The 23,859-nt window shown below is 33.0% G+C and overlaps 1 protein-coding gene across 2 annotated transcripts in view; it reads right to left on the reverse strand.

Annotated features, from left to right (window-relative positions):
* The window catches only part of LOC129223761 (uncharacterized), a 62,784-nt gene that overhangs the window by 8,911 nt on the left and 30,014 nt on the right, over nt 1–23,859 (reverse strand). Inside the window, exon 1 of one of the 2 annotated variants that reach the window (XM_054858119.1) lies at nt 14,007–14,054. The exons of the other annotated variant lie outside the window; for it this stretch is intronic. The gene's annotated coding sequence lies outside the window, so the exon portion shown is untranslated. Of the gene's footprint in view, nt 1–14,006; nt 14,055–23,859 lie in introns of those variants that run through there. 2 annotated transcript variants of the gene reach the window in all.

Below are 23,859 nucleotides of genomic sequence, written 5' to 3' on the forward strand. Positions count from 1 at the left end.
TTATAAGTCAATGTTTATTGTGATATTATACTACTAAGTACACAGCATGCATCAAATCATCCACCTCCGAATAAGGGACACCTCTATTTAAGGGACAAAATTTCTGGTCCCCATAGTGTCCCTTATTGAGAGGTTCTACTGTAGTAGGGTAATATGGGCAAAGTCAAATAGTGAAATATTTACTCTCCTTTTAGCGCCACCTATCTGGTAATATTTCAACTATGTAGTACCACGTGTTGTTTATTCCAGTCAGGGAAAAAAATGTAGCAAAAGATTAAAGCATTTGATAATATAGACAATTTTTTAAAAAATGATGCTCATATTGTTGTATTTTGTTGTAAAGTCAAGAATTATTTTTGTTACTAGTACAAAATGATAAAAATCGTGTTATTAACAATTGAAATACTAATTGAGACCTCCTGCTATTCGGTGCAGTACTAATTTAGTTAATATTAAGCTTATTTGTATTTTAAATAATTTTTACAATTAGCGAAGTACTTGCGGGGGGCAAAGTGAAATAGTTTATTTCGTTTACTCACTCAATCATTTACTAAATCATTTACATTTTCCTTTATTAATTCATTTATTTTCCTTCATTTAGTAATTCAGTTATTTGTTTATTTTCTTATTCATTCATTCTATTTCCCGCTCATTTTTTTTCCCCATAGACTACTTTTTTTTTCATATAATTATTCGTTTAATGTTTCAGTATCTTTTAATTTATTCATTCAACCTTTTGTTTACTAATTAATTTGGTCCAAAATGTTTTTTTAGATTTTATTTTAAAAAAAATATTTTAGTTTTCAATTTTCCGCATTAAAAAAAAATTGAAAATTTTCCACTTTTTTTTTTTTTTTTTTTTTTTGAGGAGAAAATTTACTACCAAAAATTTAAAAATACTGTTTCAATGCAACTTTCTTTTAAAATACAATGTTTTTTTTCTGTATATACTGTAATTTGTGAAACAGATTTCCAATTTGTTTATTTTGTAAAAGCTTAATCATCTTAACTACTTCACTTTGCCATTAGGCTGTGGGACGAAGGCATAAAAGATGCTTAAAAACATGGTTTCGTTTGCCAACTTCGGGGACTACAAAAAGTGATATTTTTCTGAATCCTTAGTGTCTACAGATGAAAAAAACTCAATGTTCACAAAAAAATAGTGTCTCAATTTTTTTTACAGATCATTAGAGATAAATGAAAAGGTGTGAAACTGACAAGCAAGAGGCAGACAAATTTTAAATATATAAAAAATATTGTACATGTACACTTTAAAATATTATGCATGTACGTTAAAAACATTATGCATGTTCATCAAACAATAGTTTTTTTCAAGAAGCAAGCTTCATTCTGAAGTATCATCGTCAGAATCACTGAATTCATCTATCCTGTTTCTGCGTACAGAGTTATTTTCCTCCTGAGAGTTTATACAGCTACAGTCACTAGAGGAAAGTTATGTGCACGAAAAATTTTACTTCTTGCATGTACTACATCTCTTCGAAGAACACCGAGTTTTCGGGCATGCACAGGAGACTAATTTTTGAACATTATCTGATGCAATGGAAATAGTGCTCCATTGTATTTCAATACTGCCCGCATTTATAGTCCGTTCAATGTTTTGATGAACTGGGAGCATTGATTAAATCAGTGGTGCTCAACCTACGGTCCGCGGATCAAACCAGCCATTTGAAGCTGACCCATACGCCCCGTCGTTGTATTCAGTGTTAAAAAACGAAAAATATATTCTAAAACCTTCCAAAAATACTAGTAATCTTCTTTCGGTGTTATTAATTTTGAAGTCAAGTAGTCATAAATAGATTTCTGAAACATAGATGCAATAAAATAAGCATGTAGTAATAAAGACAGCAATTTTAGTTTGTAATTGTCTTTCGTTTCCCTTGTTTTCCCATGCTATCTAGAAAAACTTAAATCATATAAATAAATTCGATTTTTGTTCTGGTCCACAAGATTCCTATTAATGTGAGCCCGCAGGTAAAAAAAGATTATTCACCACTGAATTAAATTATTCAAGCATCAGCAATGAATATTTGCTTGATAGTTAGTGCACAAACGTGGGGATAGGGTAAGAGCCACAGTCCGGAATTGGTTCTTTTTCACTCCAGCTCTGCAGCTCTGGTAAAAATATTTGCGCTTTAAATTCATTTCATTTTGATTCAGTCATATTAATCTCTGACTTTCGTCAATGTTAAGTCTAGTTATATGGTATTTCTATATTTATTAATAACTTTCATTTTTATTTCTTGTCACCAAAAATTGAGAATGTGTTCAGAATCTACTCCATTTTGTCAATTTTTGGTGACATAAAATAATTTTTTGCGTTGTCGTTAATGTTTAAAAAAAATTAATTGTCGAAAAATGCCCTTAAAATGGCTAATTAAAAAAAAAATCTTTTGTAAAAATATTCTCATCAAGAACTTTTTCCAACAAAGGTTTTCTTAAACAAATCCGCCTTTAAGTTCGCATTTTATATTTGCCTTCAATTTTTCCCACAAGTGCTAATATAAAGTGCTCTGAAATGTTCAAAGTTGAACGAAAAATTATTCAAATCAAAAAATGAAATACCGGAATGAGGTGTCATCGGGGAGATCTTTCAAAAAAAAAAAGAGCTGATGATCCACGAGCATCACACGACTTCCTTTTATTCCAATTTAATATCATTTCTCCATTATTGGCAATTTTGATGTGATACAATATTTTACTCTCTAAATATCACCAACAGTGGCGAAAGAAACTAGATTTAAAAAAAAAATTGTCGCCAACTTGGCGACAAAACGTGGCGATCAAACGACTGGCGATTTATCGCCAAGTGTCCGCCAAATTATAACATCACTTGAGTTTACATCGAAATTAACAATGATTTCCTCCCAAAAAGGGGTAAAAGACTCCTTTAGAAACACCCGAATGCAACCAAAAGGGGGGTGCACAACTAGACTCCACTAGGAGTCTACGTACCAAAGTTCAACTTTCTAGGACATACTGTTCTTGAGTTATGCGACATACATACGTACATACGGACGTCACTAGAAAACTCGTTGTAATTAACTCAAGAATTGTCAAAATGGATATTTCGCGTGTCTATACGTTTTTAGGCACTTATCCACTTGTGGTCGAGTCGAAAAAAAAAAAATAACTGAACATTCATTCGGAGGTGAGCAAAATGGAAATTGAGGTCGATTTTTGAGTGAAATTTTTTTTGCGAATACAATACTTTCTTTTTTGTAAAAGGAAGTTAAAAATTTGTTCGAATCGAATGATTTGTTAATTTTTTTCAGGGGGGGGGGGGAGTACATAGGTCGACCGACAGACACATATTTTCCCCATCTCAAACCCCTACTTTCGAATTTGATATTTAATAAATTATTTTATCTTTTTTTTCAAAACTTATTTTTTGTACTAAGCAATATTTTTACGATACATTAACCTTAGCACAGTAAACCACCTTTTATGTCCTTTTTTTATTTTATATTACTTTGACGAGAAAGTAGGCTAAAAATGAGCTCAAAATATCGTCTGTAATCAAAAAGCAATATTATTAAAAAAGGAAAAGATAAAACATCGTGATATGAAATATACTTTTTAGTTTTTAATTTATCGTCTGCTAATGTTTAATTTTATAATATTTTTTAAACATCTATTGGCATCTGTTAGAGTTGTTTATGTTCTTAAGATTTTGTAGGGCAATTATTGCTATTCGGTGATTCATTAATATCTTTTTTGTGAAGTAAAGTCAGTGCCTTCTAATTTTTTGTACTTAACAATGTCTATGTGCGCTGGCTCAGTTGTAATAAACGAAATCTTTAGATGAAGATCATTCAGAGCTGCGGATTGATACAATTTTCGATTTCCTTTTAGTTACGAAATTACTAAGCGAAAGTAATTTAAAACGTATTAATATATTTTGCAACGAAAAATTGAGCAAAACAGTAAAATTTCGGTTGAAAAACTATTTATTAAGTTTTTAGATCATAAATATTGTGTTTAATAGCGCCATCTAGAAACAAATTTTTTTGTGTAAGTGCTAACAGTCCACGGAACATAGTTCCTATTTCAATTACTAATTCAAACTTAATGAGACAATTCTAGCGTGTGAACATTGTATTTTTCTATTGAGTTCATCATTTATAATAGATTTCAAGCAAGTTCACGTAGTCCCTAAGATTGGTAAACGAACTTGAACGATATTTGGACTCGGCCCATAGACTACATACATTCCCCTACTTTTAAATCGTAGTCACCGGAGTTGTGCAGCTGTTTGAGAATAAATACTCTCCTAAATTTTTCACCCATTGTTTAATTTCGAGTATAAATTCATTGAAGAAGAATGAAGAATATTTTTGTGGTAAGAGGCAATTTTTATTTTTTTACCACCAGTGTGCATGAGAAGCATTAAGATGTGAGAGCTAACACTAAGAGGAGGGAGAACCTGGCGGGCCGTTTTTACTCAAGCCGATATGGTAAAATAAACGTATTTTTTACAACTACACGCATGTGTAATTGTTCTGCTAAGCGTAGTGTAATAACTGGGTAAAAGGAATATTTTCTGTTAAAATAGTTAAATTTTTATTTTGTTGAAATGTCTGCTGTTATCAACGGAGTTAGTTATGAGAATTTTCCTCATCATAAGAAACCGAGAGCGTTAGTTGAAAATCAGGAATTCCGCATGCACTGCATGTGAAAAAAAAAACTACCATATCACAAAGTAAAAAAAAAATCACCGACATAAAGACCTATGATAAAATTTTGTTTACTAGTGGTACCCGCACGGCTTTGCCCGTAATAGAAAAATTAAAAGGTCTTTTGGTCTGCCTGTATATTTACAAATAATGTATGGTGAATTTTCTCGCCAATTGGCTTGTACCCAGGTTACGGTTCCACGTTATGATAATTTCGTAATTTACTCGTCCATCTTATGATAATTTTTTTCTTAAAATTGGAATAGAAAAAGAACCACATCGAATTTTCGAAAAATCGCTTCGAGGTGCACGCCCTCATGCTACAAACTAACTTTGTGCCAAATTTCATGAAAATCGGCCGAACGGTCTAGGCGCAATGCGCGTCACAGAGATCCAGACATCCTCCGGACATCCAGGCAGAGAGACTTTCAGCTTTTTTATTAGTAAAGAAGATAACGATTTTGGAAATTTTATCGATTCTTCTATCTTTTATTTCTTAAGGAAATTGTCATGTTTGTGCATCAAATACCTTAGCATTATTAAGGTACAGCAAATATCGATCAGAAACGAAGGCAAATCCCAACAATTAGGGATTCGGCGAAGTTACTTTTCAAAGTTTGTAATGAAAATATTCCAATCATATTTTTTAATATAATCATTAAAATTTTCTTTATTCGTTTCTTTATTTTTAAGTATCAATTTATTTTTTGAAATTTTAAGATTCTGGTTCAATTTTGCTTGAACAGGGCAGTACAGTCCAACTCGCTTATATAACGAGCGCGAAGGGACCGCGATATTTGCTCGTTATAACCGAGTGCTCGTAAAAAACGGGTTCATAAAAAAAATCATAAAAATTTGTACGTGCTTGCTTTGTTATTTTTGTATTTCTGTACCCGATCAAAGAAGTTGGTTGTCTCTTTCTTGTTATTGTTTTTGAGGAATGTGGGGTTCGAAAAACATCGCCATTTGAATCCGTGGCTCCAAATTAGTTTGAAGTTTTTTTACACTTTAGAAGCTATTGAGTATGTCGAGGGCTGTTAAACTCCAAATTTTTCACATTTGTCGTTGTGGTGGTCGCTTTCTATTTCTTTATTTTCCCTTCCTCTCTCTATCTTGAATTTCAGCTACAATATCCTTGGAAGATCATATCTTGGAAATGATAACAATCTCTACACTGTTAAAAATTCAGGAAGATTTTCTGGTAATTGTTACTGTAAAATGGCGGGCTAACGCATCGCCGATTTTTACGGTAATTTTTACCGGAGAAATAAGCGATCCCAGCGCCAATTGGTTGCTGCGGCCTACCAAGGAAACCGTAAAATTTTACAGTAACATTTGATTTTTACGGTAATAGTTACTGGCAACATGGATGCCAGTAACAATTACCGTAAATTTTCCGGAAAATTTTTAACAATGTACAAGAAACATTTAATTTTAAATGCGCTTCTACTCCACGAATTTCAGAAAAAGGGCTGCGTCATTGCTTGTTCTCATAATTTATATTTTATCTCTAACTTTCGGTTCAATTCAAACTGTTAATGAAATTTTTTCAAGAGGAAATCAACAGACATTTTATGAGTTACAAAAATATTGCTTGCTTTAAGGAGATTGCTCGTTAAAAGCGGCTTTTGTTCCTATGGACTTAACATTGCACCTACCAAAAATTTTGGATTTACTCGCTAAATCCAAGTTCTCTTTGAAACAGAACTCGCTATAAGCGAGTTCGACTGTACAATTTATTCTGTCCAAATAATTTAAGAAAAATTTGGAAACAAATCTTTAAATTTTACTTCCTTTTGTTTGGCTATAGCATTTACTAATCAAAAAAGATTGATAGATCTCAAAAGCCTCCTTTTTTCCTCGAAAATAGTTTCAGAGATTTTAAAAATTGAAATTAAAAAGTTTCAACCCAGCTATACCAAGTGGGCTTATTCCCTCAACCATCCAAAGGGCGATTGTGCCCCTTGAAATGTTATAGAGCCGTATAACCTAAGAACCAAGTGACTAAAGAGACTTTAAAAAAAAAAAAAAAACACCTTAAAACTTTCAATTCTACTCCTCGACCGCCTTTCTCCCTTTCTGTAGGCGCCACTGACTCACACAGTAGTTGGGGGGGGGGGGGGGGATGGCTGGAGGGGATACCGTCACCCGAAATATCGGGGTTTTTTTTTGTAAAAACAATGCAAATACATAATGTAAATTGGCTTAAAACCAACTTTTCTTTTAGTGAGTCCTCCGAAATGTGAGTCTTTAGTGAGTCCTCATAAGGTGAGTGATTTATCCCAAGTATTTCTTTTGCAACTACAACCAGGTCTATCATTTAAAATTTATGCAGGGGATGAGGAGGGTAATCATAAATACAAATGGTATCAAAATAAATCCACACCGCCGTATCTGTACAAACAACTTTTCAAAGCCAGGGGGCAATTAAACCCCCTCCCCCCAATCCCCTAAATGACTAGTCTGACTAGAGCCCCGTCACTTAAGGGGGGGGGGGTAGAAAGGTTCATTATGGTCATTGATCATTGATCCTCTTCACTGGAGTTATCCAATTCATTTTCATTTTCAAAACACATCACGTAAACCATACAGAAATTTTTCTCCCTTTTAACAAAAAGAGAGGCCTCGATGAATCTTCTAGCAATTTAAGTTAGTTCATTTCTGGAAGACCTCAGAACTTTTTTTTTTCTTTCGAAAATACTGCTGAGTTAGCTTTTACCCTCTAAAAGTGCATCTGCATACTTCCAAGCCAGACAAAGGCCTTAATTGCCAGTGAATGCATATTTTACTGAAAGTAACCCTAATTTTCATGCCATAATGGAAGATAAACACTGATAGAGACAATTCTTAAAGCAGTTGCTTGTTCAGCAACTTAAAATCCGATTAACATTTTTATACCCCCAAGTTTCACACAACTAAACTAGGATCACTTTCTAGAAAGATAATTATAAGACACCACTGATGTACGGAGAAAAAAGAAGATGACTTAATTGCTTAATGAACTTAATTATCTCTCCGTGACCCGAGATAAAAATAAGAGCGAAGTTAACGATGCTGCCAAATGCGATTTGGCGACTTTGAAAGAGCAATCACGACAGAAATTTGGTAGTTCGGACATATCAACTTAACAAATGGATAATTTTGGATAATGTGCTGCCATCTTTCGGCATTATTTACAAATAAAACAAGAGCTAATGAAACAAATTTTTTACTGGATTGAGCTAAATGTTTATGAAGTTTCGCCAAACACATCGCTTTCTGGACACTTTTATTGTTGTGTTTTTATCTTTGATAGAACTTGTATTGATTTTTCCCCTATCAATTTGTTATTCAAGTTATTTCATTTTGCGTTAAAAATTAAAAATCAAGAAAGTTAGTAAAAACGCAAACCAGCTGAACCATAAATAGTAATCAACTTCGTTTCAACACAAAAAATTAGCAGATTAAAACGATGTTGATTACTATTTACCTTTATGTCCAAAGGTATTGATTTATTTCAGCTCAATTATAATCACTATTCCTAACATGTGTTTCTTTCAAAAAGCTTTTCTTAAACTAATTTTTTTATCATTATTTTTTATTCTAAGAATGTATGAAAACTAACTTCTTATACGTGCCTTCTATATCAGTTATAAGTTAATCATAACGCGGGGTAGAAGGTTATTTCAAATATTTAAGTGAAAACTATCTTACAACTAAGTAAAAAGAAAGCGTTGTTGAAAGATAGCGGTGTCATTTTTTCTGTCCAGAAGATATTAGAAGGGATTTTAAAAATTGAGGTTATTAAAAAATTATAAATTTTAAAGTTACTAATTGTTGTTTCTACAATCATGAGTTATTATTTATCGTTAATCGAAGTAATGAGATAGTGAAAACCCTCAGATTTAAAACATCTTTTGCATCGAACCTGTTTTGATACAAAGTGTTTCTACTTTCATCAATAGATGGCAGCACCATTTCTTTGCTTCGTAAAATTTAATTTTTTAACCTGAAACAGAGTTCAACTTAAAATAAGAGAAGTAGCTGCTAAAACCTCAAATTTTGATTTTTTTAATTTTTTTTCAGCGAATAATGACATTATTTTTTTTTGCGCAAACTCGTTCCTTTTGTAAAAATAATATTTATATTTTTCCATTTCATGAAAATGAGATAATTTTAAATGGTTAATGATTGCATAACATCAATACTGACTTTTCCTTATCACTTCAGTTCATTATTATTCCAGGGGTGCCCACCTAAGGGGGTCATGGTGCGGACTGCGTCATTAAAATTTTTATAGGGGGGTGGAGCTGCTTCGAAGGGTATTTTTCTCACTTTATTGGAAGGATCTCACTCCTTGAGGGTGTCTTTGTTACTTTGTAGTATTTAGAAGGGGTGCGCTTTTGCTCTTGGGGGGGGGGGGGTGGAAACACCTGATTATTCCAATTTAGCGTGGAGCCCGGGGGGGTTGGTGCTAGGCCCTGGGCCGCACTTGATAAAGACCTGAAAGTGGGCGGCTACTTTCAGGCCAATCTAAATTCGTCCCAGTGTGTATAGATTCTCCAAAATTTTCAGTATAGTGGTGGCCCAAAGTTTTGGCTTGCAACTATTTTTTTCTGCATATTTGTGAAATTATTCTCTCTTCTAGCTTTGGAAGAAAAAAAAAAAGTTGTCGCTTAAATTTAATTTTTATGTTTTGTGGAATTTTCACGATTCCAACGAAAAATGTTTGAAAAGCAACTATTGTACATGGCAAATTCTAATTTAAAGCATTTTGTATTGATAATACAAATATTTCTTATTTATTTGTGTTTGATAACTCAATTCGGGTGGGCAATGATTATTATTATTATTATTATTATTTATATAGCAACATATCACTTGAAGTCAATAACATTACATTGCGATTCGACGTAATAAATAGTTACAGCCCAAAATGTATTTTAGAAATATTAACGGACAGGTACGATTAGGAACAATGCACCAATAATAATTTTTAAAAAGCTATCAATAAATACAATTTCAAAGTAATATTTTGATTATATTTACACAAAAAGCTTTAGTTGTAATAATAACAGCAGTAATAGCAATAAATCAATTTGAGGTAGACATACTCTGAAAATTAGCAATAGCTTCATTAATAATAATAATAATTAGAATTTAAAAAAAAACATTAAAAAAATCTTTACGTAATTTCTCCTCTTTCTCCCAAAACAGTTACTTAAATTTTCGTAATTAAAACTATCATTATCACAGTGATGATGAAGATTATAATTACAAACAACAACAATAATAATAATGATGAGGAGGAGGATGAGGATAATTTACTATTATTATCATGATAATAATGATTACAACAATTTGTAGTTGCTTTTTTCATATAATATTACACTTTTAAATTTTACATCGAAAAGTAAAATTGTGATAGTTCTGATCACCAACGATGATGAGAATAATGATGATGATTATAATAATAATAACAATAATAATAATTTTGTTGTCAATAATGTTGTTCAGTACGTTTTAAGAGAAATGATTTGAAGCATAATTTAATAACAATGCTAGTACTATAGTACCATTAAAAATAAAAACTTGAAATGATAATAAAAGACTTGAAAATACATCACAAACAGCATCAAATTTATCACTACCACTTTAATAAATGTTGAACCCATAATGAATGATCGTAAAAAGGAACGTAATCAAAACAAAATGGCAGTACACAATAAAGTATTTTTTAAAGAATCTAGTTACTCTTCAACCATTAAGTTAAATTAGAACATTACTTAGCATAACCTAACTAAACATAGCTTAAAGCAGTAGAATTATTAATTAGAGATCAAATGCATCCTATCCGATAGTGAAAATATGTGCTATCGAAAAATAATTCTACATTGGTATTTGGAAAATAAAACGAGGAAAAGAAGGCGTTCTCATGCCGAATGAACTAAATGGGAGAAATTATCTGGAAAGAAACAAGTTGTGACGAAGCTTCCAAATTTTCTGATGGTATCAAGTAGCGCAATTAAGCTTCGGAAAACGTAACGGATTTTATCACAGTCAAATCTTTTGTCTCCTCCGGCTATGAAAGAATAAGATTGTGATGTCTAATTTGACGAGATGAATAAGTTAATTGATTTGACATTGAAAAAGATTTTCTGATTTGATGGATGATTTTATGTAGGATGATTCTACTTTAGATAACATTAAATTAATGCTACCTGAAATTTCGTGAAATAATTAGGGCTCTTTTCCTTCATCAAAAAAGCAAACTATTAAGTTGATAAATGCACCATTTTTTTGCACATAGAAATAACTAAATCAGTTATAGCATGACCTAGTGCAGACCAGGGGCGTACTGGCCCGCCGGCCTTGCGCCCTCGAACCTGTGTGCCTTTGGGATTTTCTTTTTGTGCGCTTTCACTTGTGCAATTTTTTTTTAAACCTATAAATATGTGTCTCCCCCTCCCCTTAAACCCGTGCACCTTCGCTGTCTTTTAAGTTTATTTTTTCCATCTCTAAGTTTTTTTTTTTTTCGAGTTTCGCCTCTGTGGGGTCCCCTCTCAATGGGGTTGTTTCCATCAGTCAAAAGTACTACTATTAGTCACTGAAGTTGATACAATTGTAGTTATTTTCAATTTTAATTTTTAATTATTTTTTTAAACTGTCCGATTTTTAAACAAGGCGTGGGCTTTATGACGTCACAATGATGCAGTTTGGTGCGTATTCCATTGACCCGCTGAATGCTTACGCTTGCTGTCTACTGCGTTTCCACGTTATGATAATTCAGCTGCGAAATCAAGATTGTGCTCTGCGATAATGATATCAGTGAGTGGCATTTCATCATTTGTTAAATCATGTGTAGAAGCGTAAAAAATAAAATTAAATCTGCGCACAGATTAAAATATTTTTTTAAATACTAAACTTTGTCAAATTATTTAAAAAATGGTCAGATCCTATGTTTTTAAGCATGTTCTTTCAGTAAAAAATGCTTTTTAAAATTTCGCTTAAAGACAACATTGCGACATGACAAATCCACCACCGGTAAATTCTATCAGAAAATGTGATATTGACAGCTAAAAATAAATTAATTTATTAAAGCAGATGGCTTTAATGCAGGAAATTACATCTGCAAAAAAAATCCAATTAAAATTATGTGCTGTACAAAAGCCTCAAAGAAAAGAGCAAAAAGGGAAAACGCATCTCTTCCAACTCTACATAAAATTTTTTCTTTTCTTCGGTTCAAGTTCAAGAAGCAGGAACCTAATAATTTTCTTCTGCGTCGAGACACGGCAAATGAGGGTGGCGAAAATTACCGCACCAAAACGTATCATTTGAGCAAGTCAAAAATCGAACTGCAATTTGCCATTTCCCGTGAATGACATACGAACAAAATAAGAGCTTGCAAATGGTACTAATAGCGCTTAAAATCGAAATGCACGGAACATTCCAGAAACCCAAAAATTATAGGGGTTGCCAGTAACCACTGTGGGAATCCTTTTGGCTTCGTAGATGAAAACTCGCCAATTGATAAGTTTTCTCAAGACAGATAAGTGAAAACAAAAAGAGACTTGTCTGCCAACATGGAGGAAATAAACTAAAGCCAAGTGGTTTTGGGTGTTTTTTTTTTTTTTTTTTCCTTTCTTTTTTTAGAAGGCAGTGATCTTTAAATTTCGTAGATTGACGAAAGTTTTAGAACCACAACCAGAGGCGGTGATTGGGACTGAAAAGTGGGGGAGGGGGAGAAAACTGAAAGCCATTGGATTTTTAGCAGCAGCAGAAAAATGAAAGAAAAAAAAATGGAGGGAGGTGTAGAAAATTTTGCTAAGGTTGGTTTTGAGACTATATGCTGATAATTGATGTAGTGGTGGTAATTGATGTAAATCTAACAGTTTAACTCAAGTTTTTCTTAAGACTTTGATGAATTATGTATGCAATAAATTTCTTCGAAGAAATACTTAAACATGAATTAGACTTACATTATTTATCCCAAAGTATTTTGAGATGTCACGAACACTTGTTAATAATTCCACTAAGCAAGTATGGCTCGTTTAATTAAAAAAATTCATTTACTAATATATAAACAATGAATTCATAAACTAAAAGTGCCTGTCCGAGCTAAATAATGTTTCGTAAACAGATATAAGCAGTAAAACAAATAATTATGATCTGGAAATTTTGACATTTCTGGTTTTTTTTTATAATTTTTAGTCTTGTTTTCTGAATTTTTGAAATAAAATAAATAAATGAACCATAAAAAGTGGGGAGTTTAACCCCTTGCGCCCACCACCCCCTCCAAATCGCCGCCACTGAGACTGTATGAGAAGCATGAGAAAAATAAACCTTAAAATAATATTTAACATGCATCACATTTCAACTAAAAACTCTTTAATATAAAACATATACAGTGAAACCTGTGTATAACGATACTGTCTATAACGATAACGTGTCTATAAGATTTTTTTCTTTTTTTGGCCCCAGCAAAATGTCAGCATGAATAATCAAACTGTCTATAACGATAACCTGTCTATTACGATATTTTTTTAGATCCCAACAGTAACGTTGTAGACAGGTTTTACTGTACACATACAGCAATCACATTGGAGGGTTTGTAACCTATACTGTGTCAGTTTAAATTGTTAAGTAACTGTCAACAAGATTTTTTTTTGAATTATATTACTTTGCTAACTGTCAATTTTTGAAGTTTCGTAGCAAAATTCTAATCACTGGATCGACAAGAAAAAAAAATTATAAGACTAAACAATGCAGAGAATATTTTATTATGTAAAGTTTATTCTTGTTATGTAGTGCGTTTAAGCTTCATACAGAATATAATGATGAATTTTAAAATTATTTTAAACTTCAGTTGTTAGTAAAAAGAAAATATTTTTCCCCTTGTAAATAACACTAACTTGTTGGCCAAATATTTAGTACCAAAAGAATTGAAAAAATGAAAAATAATAAAATAAATAATTAATTAATAGTAAGGTAATAATAATGGACAGTAAATTTACCAACTGAGTGAACTAAAATACTAATTACAAATCTTTGCACTTTTTTTAACACTTATAAAAACCCTACGCTAATATTATATTACGGAAATGATATGGGAACTGTTCACATGTGACCCTACATACTGTGTTCACAAGTGCCCCGTCATCTACCTTAGAACTATTTTTTTTAAATAAAAAATTCTAAGTTTAATTAAAAAATTGAAACAATGACTTTGATTTACTTGAATATTCATATAATGGTTTGTAATAATTAATTTTAGCGTATTAGTTAGCTTAAAATATGTTTTCACTTGAAGAAGACAGCGATAAAATTACATACAACACCAGTTAAAACAAAGAAGCTGTCACCACAGGAACATAAACTGGCTCCTTGCCCTAAAAGTTTGGTCAAGAAGTGGGACTGGTATACTGGCATTACTTGATAATTTTTCAGGATTTTTTGCTTGACGCCATCTTAGTAAAACATACCATGTTCACATGTACCCCTCTTTCCCCTACACATAATTCAGTAATAAAAAACATGCTTTAGTCAGTGCACAATCATAAGACATTTTTCTTTTTTGTACCCAATATTTAATATTAACAAATTTAACATATATTAAAATTGTTATATTACTAATAATTTTATGTGTTAAAATAAAAAAGGAATACTATATTTCTTTATTATATTAATGATGTAATTATTTTGAATACAGTAATTTTCTTTTTGGTTATTTTTAATAATAAATTAACAAAATTAATATGATTAACAAAAATTTTTAATTCTAAGTATAGTAGTTCGAAAAATAAATATCGAAAATATCAAAATATCATGATATTTTCAAAATAATTTTCGGATATATATCGCGATATATATCGATTGAAAAATATCGGCGAACCCAGGTGTTATTTCACTTTAAAAACGAAATGACGGCTGTAACGAAATTTTTATTTAGTCCCATCGACTTCGCTGTGAACGGGCATGACTACCATGATGTTTTTTGAGAACAAATGCCCGCAAATGAGAAACTTGAAAAAAGACTTTATTGCCTAAAAGAGCGATAAATTTCCAATTCTGCAAACCGCAAAAACCCTCTCCGGGCAAGGAAAGCTGCAATTATGTAGACAAGGCCACAGAAATGAGTTGGCGATGAGGAGCAGAGAGTCGTGGGGATTATTATAGGGAGCAAAGGTAGAAATTAGCAGTCATTCGGACATGCGGGTTTTCCAACCTTTGACCTTCGGTGGAAAATTTCAGGCTGCCCCCCCCCCCCCCCCCCCCCTCTTACAGCTTGAGAGAGGGGATTCCATGATTGCTCTCATTTGACTTTCGAAAATGTTGTTTTTTACTACTGGAAAGAAAATTCAAGAATGTCATTTGAAGTATGTACTTCGCAAAAAAATATGTATGTATGTTAAAAGTAAAAATAGATTGCAAATAAAGTTCTCTCGGGCCTAAACGTATGTATGCTGGTTTTGATCGTGATCATACGATGCAGTGAAAAGCAAAGGCAGGTAAATGGACTTTTTCAAGTTTTGAGTAAAACACGTTTAAAGATAATATCCTAGGGGGCCATTCATTAATTACGTAAGGATGATTTTGACAATTTCGACACCCTCCCCCCATGTAAGGGTACATAAGATTTTTAACCCCCCCCCCCCCCGTGCTATTCTTACGTAACATTCCATTTCGTTTTCCAAAATAATAAAGTAACGAATCCACGAATCTTGATCGGAATCTTGAATGGAATCGTTATTGAATTCACTATTATTAAATTAAACCTTATTGTATCAAGAAATATTTACTAAAAAGTTGGAATCTATACTAAATGTTTTGTCGACATTTTTTTTTTTTTTTTTTTGTATATGATGCGATACTAATTAAAAATAAAACATGCCATACATAGTGCGATTTTTTCATTTTATTTCACACCATTCATTTTTTGTAAAACAAATAAAAAAAACAGCTCACCCTAATAAGTTTTTTTATCTACCAGACGCAAATGAAATAGGATCCCTTCAAAACCACTTGACCGCGTGATTTTTAATGTAAAATATCAACTTGAAACATATTACGTAAGAATGGGTTTGAACCTCCCCCCCCCCCCAACTAAGGGTATGTAGCGATTTTTCCACCCCCTCCCCCTCGGGACCCTTACGTAATTAATGAATGGCCCCTAGGTTGGCTTTCATTTTAAAAAAAATTCTAAATCATGCTGTATAACATCACCAACCAGGGTTACTGATTCCATCTCTTGTCCCAAGACAGAGGAGAGGTTCACCTACCATGTGTACTGGTTATCTCCAAATTTTTAATTTTGTTACTTACATCCCTTTGTTTCTCACTGCTTCTTAAATGCCCCAGGTTTCGTCACATACGGGGTGCAAGTATACAATTGAAGGCATTTTTTTCAAATACTATAAAGTAAAGAAGTAATTTTTTTTAAAAATCTCAAAAAATTGCATGACATTAATAAAAGACAATCGAATCAAGGGAACCTTTTTGTGCTGAGAAATTAATAACATTTTTTGAAAAAGAAACACAAATTTTCACGCGTGCCACCATCCCCCCCCCCCCCTTCCTCATGTCTTAACATAAGCTATAAGGAAAGAGAGGCATACGAAATTCCTCACTAACTCACACGTTGCATGAAGTTTAGCAATTTGGAAAGGGTGCGACTGAAAGAAAGTATTTATTTGAAATAAAAACTATGCTTGCGTACTCTCTTAAAAAATTCCAGCGATTTTAACTCAGACTGAGTAAATTTTCACTCCTTTACAGTTTCGAAAACGCACTTTCCTTATAGGAGTGAATTTCGTTCCTTTTGCGGAGCGGTTATTTTCACTCCATTTGGATAAGCTAATTTCACTCCCTTTTGATAAGTGTTTTCCACTCTTTTTTAAGACTAAATTAATATCCTAAATGAGTGACTGCTTTCCGTTTTGGAAAGCCGCTATTTCACTCTTTTTTAGAATAAAATAGATAAAATCATTTCACTCTCATTTGGTGAAATTGTTTTTTAAATGTGTTTTCATGTGCTTATGCTGTGTATTTGAATTTAAAACTGTTTTTAAAATTGTTATTTCATTTGAAAAAAAAAAATTAGGTTAAAAAAGTGTGAAAAAAAAACTGTTTTTAGTGTTTCCGAAGAGGTTGCACAAAAACTGTATGGTAAGTACGAAGACTTTTCTAATTTATTAAAACTTTAACTGGTAATATTTCTTGAACTACTCGTATATCGTTACAAATCACCCACGTGCAATATTACGTACATTTCCGAATTTAAAGATTGAAATAAAATTAAACAAACCCACACAGTTCCAAATAAATAGATTTAAAATTTTGAAACTCTATATTGATATTCTCGGTATACCTTTTAACATTAATAATGTTTTAAAAGTTACCTCAGTTCAAATTAATTTAAAAAGTCACTCATAAATTATGACAAGATACGTTTGAATTCAATTTTGTTTCTTCGGGGCCATTCATTAATTACGTAAGGACAATTTTGGCAATATTTTTGACCTTCCCTTCCCCCTATGTAAGGGTATGTAAGATTCCCTCCCCCCCCCCCCCATCTTACGTAAGATTCTTTTTTTTCTTCACAATAATAAAATAACAAATATTACATCACTGGGATCGTTCTTAAATTAACTATCATTATTATTTTTTTAAAACCTTTTTGAGTAAAGAAATGTTTACTGTAAGGAATCTAGACCGAATGTTTTTTCGACAAATAATTTTTGTATATGATGCGATACTAATTAAAAATAAGGCATGCAAAACACATAGCGATTCTTTTATTATATTTTACACGTTTCATTCTTTGAAACACAAAACAGCTCATCCTATAATACATACTTTTACCTACCTGAAGCAAATGAAATATAATATTTGCCAAACCACTTGACCGCGGATTTCTAATATAAAATATCGGCTTGGAAAATATTAGTAAGAATGGATCTAATCCCCCCCCCCTCCAAGCAAGGGTATGTAGAGAATTTTCCACCCCCTCCCCCTCAGGACACTTACTTAATTAATGAATTGGATGTTACACATATGAATGAGTGTATTGTACAAAGTTTATGATACTCTTTAAAGTTTATTATACACACAAACAATATTTGATTAATTTAAAATATACGTAGTGGTTGGAGCTCCGACCATCGGGAGCGGATTCGGTATCCGACCTATAGATTTGCGCATGGTCGGGTCTGTAACACCTGCCTAAAATATATATACAGTACACACACACACACCAAAGATGGTAACGACTGTTTCAAATGTCCTATTTTTGATTCGATGACCGAAACAAAACTGTTGATGAAAGTTTCATTCATTTGGAAGAAAAGTTACAAAAAGTTCGCTGTAACATTGCACGTGGGTGATTTGTAATGATATACGAGCAGTTCAAGAAATATTAACAGTTACAAGTTTTAATAAAAAAGAAAATTCTTCGCACTTACCATGCAGTTTTTGTGCACTTCCTTCAGAAACCTCATTCGGCAACAAATATTGTTTAAATTCATTAAATGAAGACATTTAGATAGCGACATCCACTTGGTACTCGCGACCAACGTTAGGTAAGCCTAACGTGGAGGTATAGAAGATTCTCCCTAAACAAAATCACGTGACAGAATCGAACCAATGAAAATGTTTTTGAGTCCTTCTTTTAAAAAATGTTTTCATATTTCGCTCATCAAACGGAGTGTTTCCGAATTTCACGCGAATAAAGAAAAGTTTTAGTCTTGGTTTTTTCGTAAAGCGTCTTTTTTCGATAAAGCTAGCACTCAGAAAGAATGAATGCACCCGCAATAGATTTCACTCTTTTTAAGAGTTATTTTTTCGCTCTTTTGAATTAAGAGTGATACTTCAAGGTGTTTATAAAGTCTTAAAGAAATTTTATTAAAAAAATAAAATAAAATAAGATTTATATATAATTCTTTTTTTTTTTTAAATCTTTATCTCATCAAGTTTTCCTCCTATTAGTACATTATATTACCTAAGGAATGTAGGTGGCGCTAACATCGAAGACTGAAAATGGCTTTATATGAGAAAAACTCTTAAGGGTGCCATGAGAGGAGTTTTGAGGATTAACCCTACATAACCTGTAGTTTTAACACTTATTCTCATTTTTAATATGACAGTTTATATCCATTTTAGAGCTGTTATGACCAAACCTTCCCACCCTCCCAGAAGGTTAATTCCGGCTGAGCTAGTTCCTGGCGCAAAGTTGAAAATCCTCTAAATCGTCTCGAAACTATGAAAAAGGCACACATAGAAGGGTATTCTGCCGTGTGCAGGTAAACGGCAGAATCTGCAGAATTGAGTTTTCGAGATATTTGAAGAAATGTCTGTCGGAATCAATATTAACCATAGGGAAATCTTGAAATTAGACGTTTTTTTCGCGCCTTTTTTTTTCAGAGGAAGCCAAATAAGCAAGCCTGCACAATAAAGCTAACGTACAATAGATGACAAAAATGCAAAAAAAAAAAAATGAAAAATTTGCAGTTACTGCCCTTTACCTGCGCACGGCAGTATTGCCCTTCTGACCTGGTGGACTTTGAACAGCTGCTAATCACATAATGATTGATTAAATAATTTGTTTTTCCCCCTTGTGGTTGACTCTTTACATTCTGTTTATTATTATCTGCGCAACAATACTCATTTTGGAATTGGTAACACCCCCAAATAGAGATTGGTAGGTCAGGATTAGCACGTTTTACTAACCATAGATTCTCGTCGCAAAGAGGAGGGGGGGGGGGGTTCTCGAGTTTTTAAAAATATGTATAATTTTTTATTTTTTATTTCAAATGCATATACATTATGTTTTATTATTGTTTGAAGAGCATTTTACTATAAAGTTAGTATGATGTTTCATGTTTTTTTTAGTCTGAAATATTTATTTTAAAAATAGATGCCCGGTAAATTGGGTACATCAAAAATATTTTAATTTTACACCTACAAATTTGAAATTTTGTCGAGAAGATATTCTTGGCCATAGTACTCTGTGTACCTAATTAAAAAAAAATTGTTCAACTATTTCATAATTCGAACTGAAAGGGTTAACGCTGTGGAAAAACCTTTTGAAATAAGGATCATAATGAAATAGAAAATTATGTTTAAATCCGCGGTTTTTTTTTTGATGAATTTTCCTTAACAGTGCAAGACTTTATAAACACCCTGTACAATAAAAATTGCTGCGATAATAACACCCAGGATAATGACTATATGTACATTTCTAATTAGCTGCTAAATTTATTTTAATGGGAGGATTCCATGGGCACATAAAATTTGCTTCACACTATCTTCTTAGCTTCGAAGCAAAAACCCAATTACAGTGAATAAAAATGAAAACAACATTAATGAGACGACGTGGAATCCAACAATTAGGCTATTTTTTTTTTTTTTTCGTTACTTTTTTTGAAACACTCGCACGGACTTAGGATAGCGAACGTGCTCCAAAAAAGCGCCTAAAGGCGTCCTTGAATTGGACTGGTTATTATTTATCCGACCCGCATTCCATTGGTCAGCGCCGAAAAGGATGGAACGGCTTCAGCTGTGAAGTAGCAAACAGGTGGGATGTTCTTCGTCGATTGATTGCTTGACGTTTTAAATCCTACTTCTTGACAGAAAAATGATTTCAAAGCGATGGATCAATCAAAACTATTTCTTTCTCCCTTTAGATGTTTGCAAAAGCATTCTGTGCGAACCGAATCATAACAATGCAGTAATTCTATTTAGTGTTTTCGGAAAGTGTTTCTAGATTGTTTTAACCACGGCTGCGGAGTCGGACTGATTTTGGGGTAAAGGAGTCGGAGTCGTTAGTTGAAGATTTCAAGTTCCAAGTGTCAGAGTCGGAGTCGGTTATTTTTTCTCAAATTCCGCAACTCTGCCAGTGCTGTCGGAGTTGGACTTATTTTGGATAAAGGAGTAATAGTTGGGAGTTGAAGGTTTAAAATTCCAAGAGTCGTGAATCGGAGCAGGTCATTTCTACACGAAGTCCGCAACCATGCTTGTGGAGTCGGAGTTGAACTTATTTTTGGATAAAATAGTCGGAATCGGAGTTGAGAGTCGAAAGTTTCAAATCTCGAGAGTCGGGAGTCTGAGCAGGTCATTTCTCCACAAAGTCCGCAACTCTGCCAGTGCTCGCGGAGTCGGAGTTGGACTGATTTTTGCATAAATGAGTTGGAGTTGGGATTCGAAAGTTTAAAGCTCCAAGAGTCGGAGTCGTCGGAGCAAGTCATTTTTCCACATAGTCCGCAACTATGCCAGTGCTTGTGGAGTCGAAGTTGGACTGATTTTTTGGCTAAAGGAATTGGAGTCGAAGGTTCTAAAATTTCCGGAGTCTGTTCTCCGACTCCGCCAATCAGGTTTTAACCCTCCCTTCTCCCCAAACTGTTATTTCCTATAAAAAATATTTGTACGCACAGAATGATGAAGAATAATGCATTTAATGGGGTCCGGGACACATTTTGAAATTTTTTTTATTATATACTTTAGAGTTTTGAAATTTTTTGCACTGATTCACCATTAATTTAATAAGCAAAATCATAACATAAATATGAAAAAAAGAAAAAATTTTATTTAAATTTAATTAGTTTTTTTTTAATAAAAAATGGGGTTGCTTTAAAATGCTATAACTCAAAATATTCTTAAAACAATTTTCAATTTTTTTTCAATGAATTACGCACAAATATCTAAGCTTTAATTTGTACTCGGCGATTTTAAAAATATTGATTCAATAAAAAATAAAAAATATTTGAAGAAAAATTTCGAAAAATTCGAAGATACTTTTTTTTAAAAAAATCGTAATTTTTGCAGTAAACTTTTTTTTTTCAAATTCGACGAATAAAATTTAAAGTAAACTGTTTGAAAAAGATATGCTCCAAGTTTCATTACTTGATCTTTATCGGTTCCTGACCTATAAGAGTTTGAATGCAAGAAATTGGGAAAAATTGCATCATGGAGAAAAACGCGTTTAAAGTTTTAAAGTTAAGTACACATTAGTTAGGTGCATGAAACAAAAATAATTATATCTTTCGTTCTATTTAAGATAGAAACAATATTCAAACCTCCTCTTGAGCAGAAAAACACGGAGTAATTTTTTACATGATTAAAAAAAAAAATTGCAAAATTTGACGATTTTTGTGTCCCGGACCCCCTTAAGACAAATGAGACAGTGAGAAGCAAAGGGGCGCAAGTGGACATTTTCAAGGTTTGAGTAAAACGCGTTTAAAGCTAACATCCTTGGTAAGCTTTCATTGAAATTTTTTTCTAAATCATGCTGAGTACAGCAGCAACTACCATGGCAACTACTAGTACCATCTCTTGTCCCAAGACAGAGGAGAGGTTCACCTACCATTTCTACTGGTTATCTCCAAATTTTTAATTTTGCCACTTACATCCCTTTGCTTCTCACTGCCTCAAAAAAGTTAGGTGGATTTTCATTTTCAAAATTTTTTATTTTCAAAATACTGATTCTGTGACTTAAATAATAACTTGCCGAATATACTGCCAACAACCTAAATGTAAAACAGCCATATTTCCCCACACAAGTCGCACTGGTCGACTGAGTAATAACGCTCCTATAGGAAAATATAAGGATAAAATTTGATATGACCTCAGAGCCTTGGTGGGCAAAATCATTAAACGATTTTGATATATGGAATCAGAAATATTTATTTTTTTAACGAATCAAAACAGTTCTTAACTAATCCCCTCTAAATATTATTTTAAATAGCTAAAGTAGTTTTTGACGTTGATTATGAAACTTCGAACTGCAAAACTTTTTTAAATTGATCTTCATTGCTACTGCAGCTCCGATGGGAGGCCTCGGGAAATCACTGTGACCTCCCAAAAAAAGTCCTTAGTCGGAAAATTTTTAGACATAATTGTAATACAGGGGCCAATTCAATTTAGCTGCTAATTCAATCAAGTCGATTTTTGTTCTATTTTAGACGATTTGATTCAATTAACCGGCGTTCAGTGTACTTGAATTCTTTAGTAGCTCGAATGCCCCATTTTATCTTTCGGCAAAATTTGCTGTTCCTATCAGCAAATTGAGAATTTTCACCCTACCAAAAACTTCCTTTCAGGGAGCCCTTGTGCACAATTGTATATTGTAATATAAGATAGCGTCAAATTGGGCCTGGTTGCATTAAAACGTAGATCTGAAGGTATCCAAATAATTTAATAATATTACTTTATAGCATAAGCTATAGCAGGGGCAGTTACAGACTACCAATTTAAGGGGGGTGAGTCATGCTGAAGAATGACCCCTCCCAACCATGAACGAACTTACGGATTTGGTACTAAAATTATCTGAAACTGCCTAGGGTTCCATAAAAAGCACCAAATCGGCCAGGAATAAAGTATTTAGTAGAGCATAAACGTTACTAATTTCTTTCATTCTTCTTCTTCTCCTTCAAGTGGCACTACAGCCCGTCATGGGCCTTGGCCTGATCCACAATTTTGCTCCAGACCGCCCTCTGACCGACCTTCTCCCTCCATCAGCGGATCTTCATTGTTTCCAGGTTTGCAAGACCATCATCCAACCATCTCTTTCTAGGTCGTCCTCTGGTCCTGGATCCCAAAGGTTTCCATTTCAGGATCTTTTTCAGTCTAAAATTATTGTCTGTTCGCTCAGTGTGACCAAGCCATGAAAGACGGTGTACTTTTATAAAGCGAACCATATTTTTTCCTTTAAAGATATTCTCAATTTCAATATTAGTTCTTACTCTCCACTGATCACCCACCTTCAAAGGATCAGTGATTCTACATATGACCTTTCGCTCAAAAATTAGTAGGTCTTCTACATCGTTTTTATTCAGGGTCCAGGTTTCACTTCCATGTATCACAATTGATCGGATGATTGCTTTATACAGTCTGTATTTTAATGATTTCGACAGCAATTTGTTTTTCAGAACGTAGCTGTATAGAAAATATGCCCGGTTTCCTTTTATGATTCTGGCCTGTATTTCTTCGGTGTTACCTCCAGAGTTTGTAATAATGGAGCCTAGATAAGTGAAATTATGCATCCTTTCGAAGTCAAAATGATCAACAGAAAATTTCTCTAACTGATCGTTTGCGGTTATGCCTCTCTCCATGATTTTCGTTTTTCCCACATTAATTTCAAGCTCTACATCTGCAGCAGCGTTGATTAAACGTTTAATGATAGATATCAATGTTG

This window comes from Uloborus diversus, chromosome 6 (assembly GCF_026930045.1).
Source record: "Uloborus diversus isolate 005 chromosome 6, Udiv.v.3.1, whole genome shotgun sequence".
Classification (NCBI taxonomy): domain Eukaryota; kingdom Metazoa; phylum Arthropoda; class Arachnida; order Araneae; family Uloboridae; genus Uloborus; species Uloborus diversus.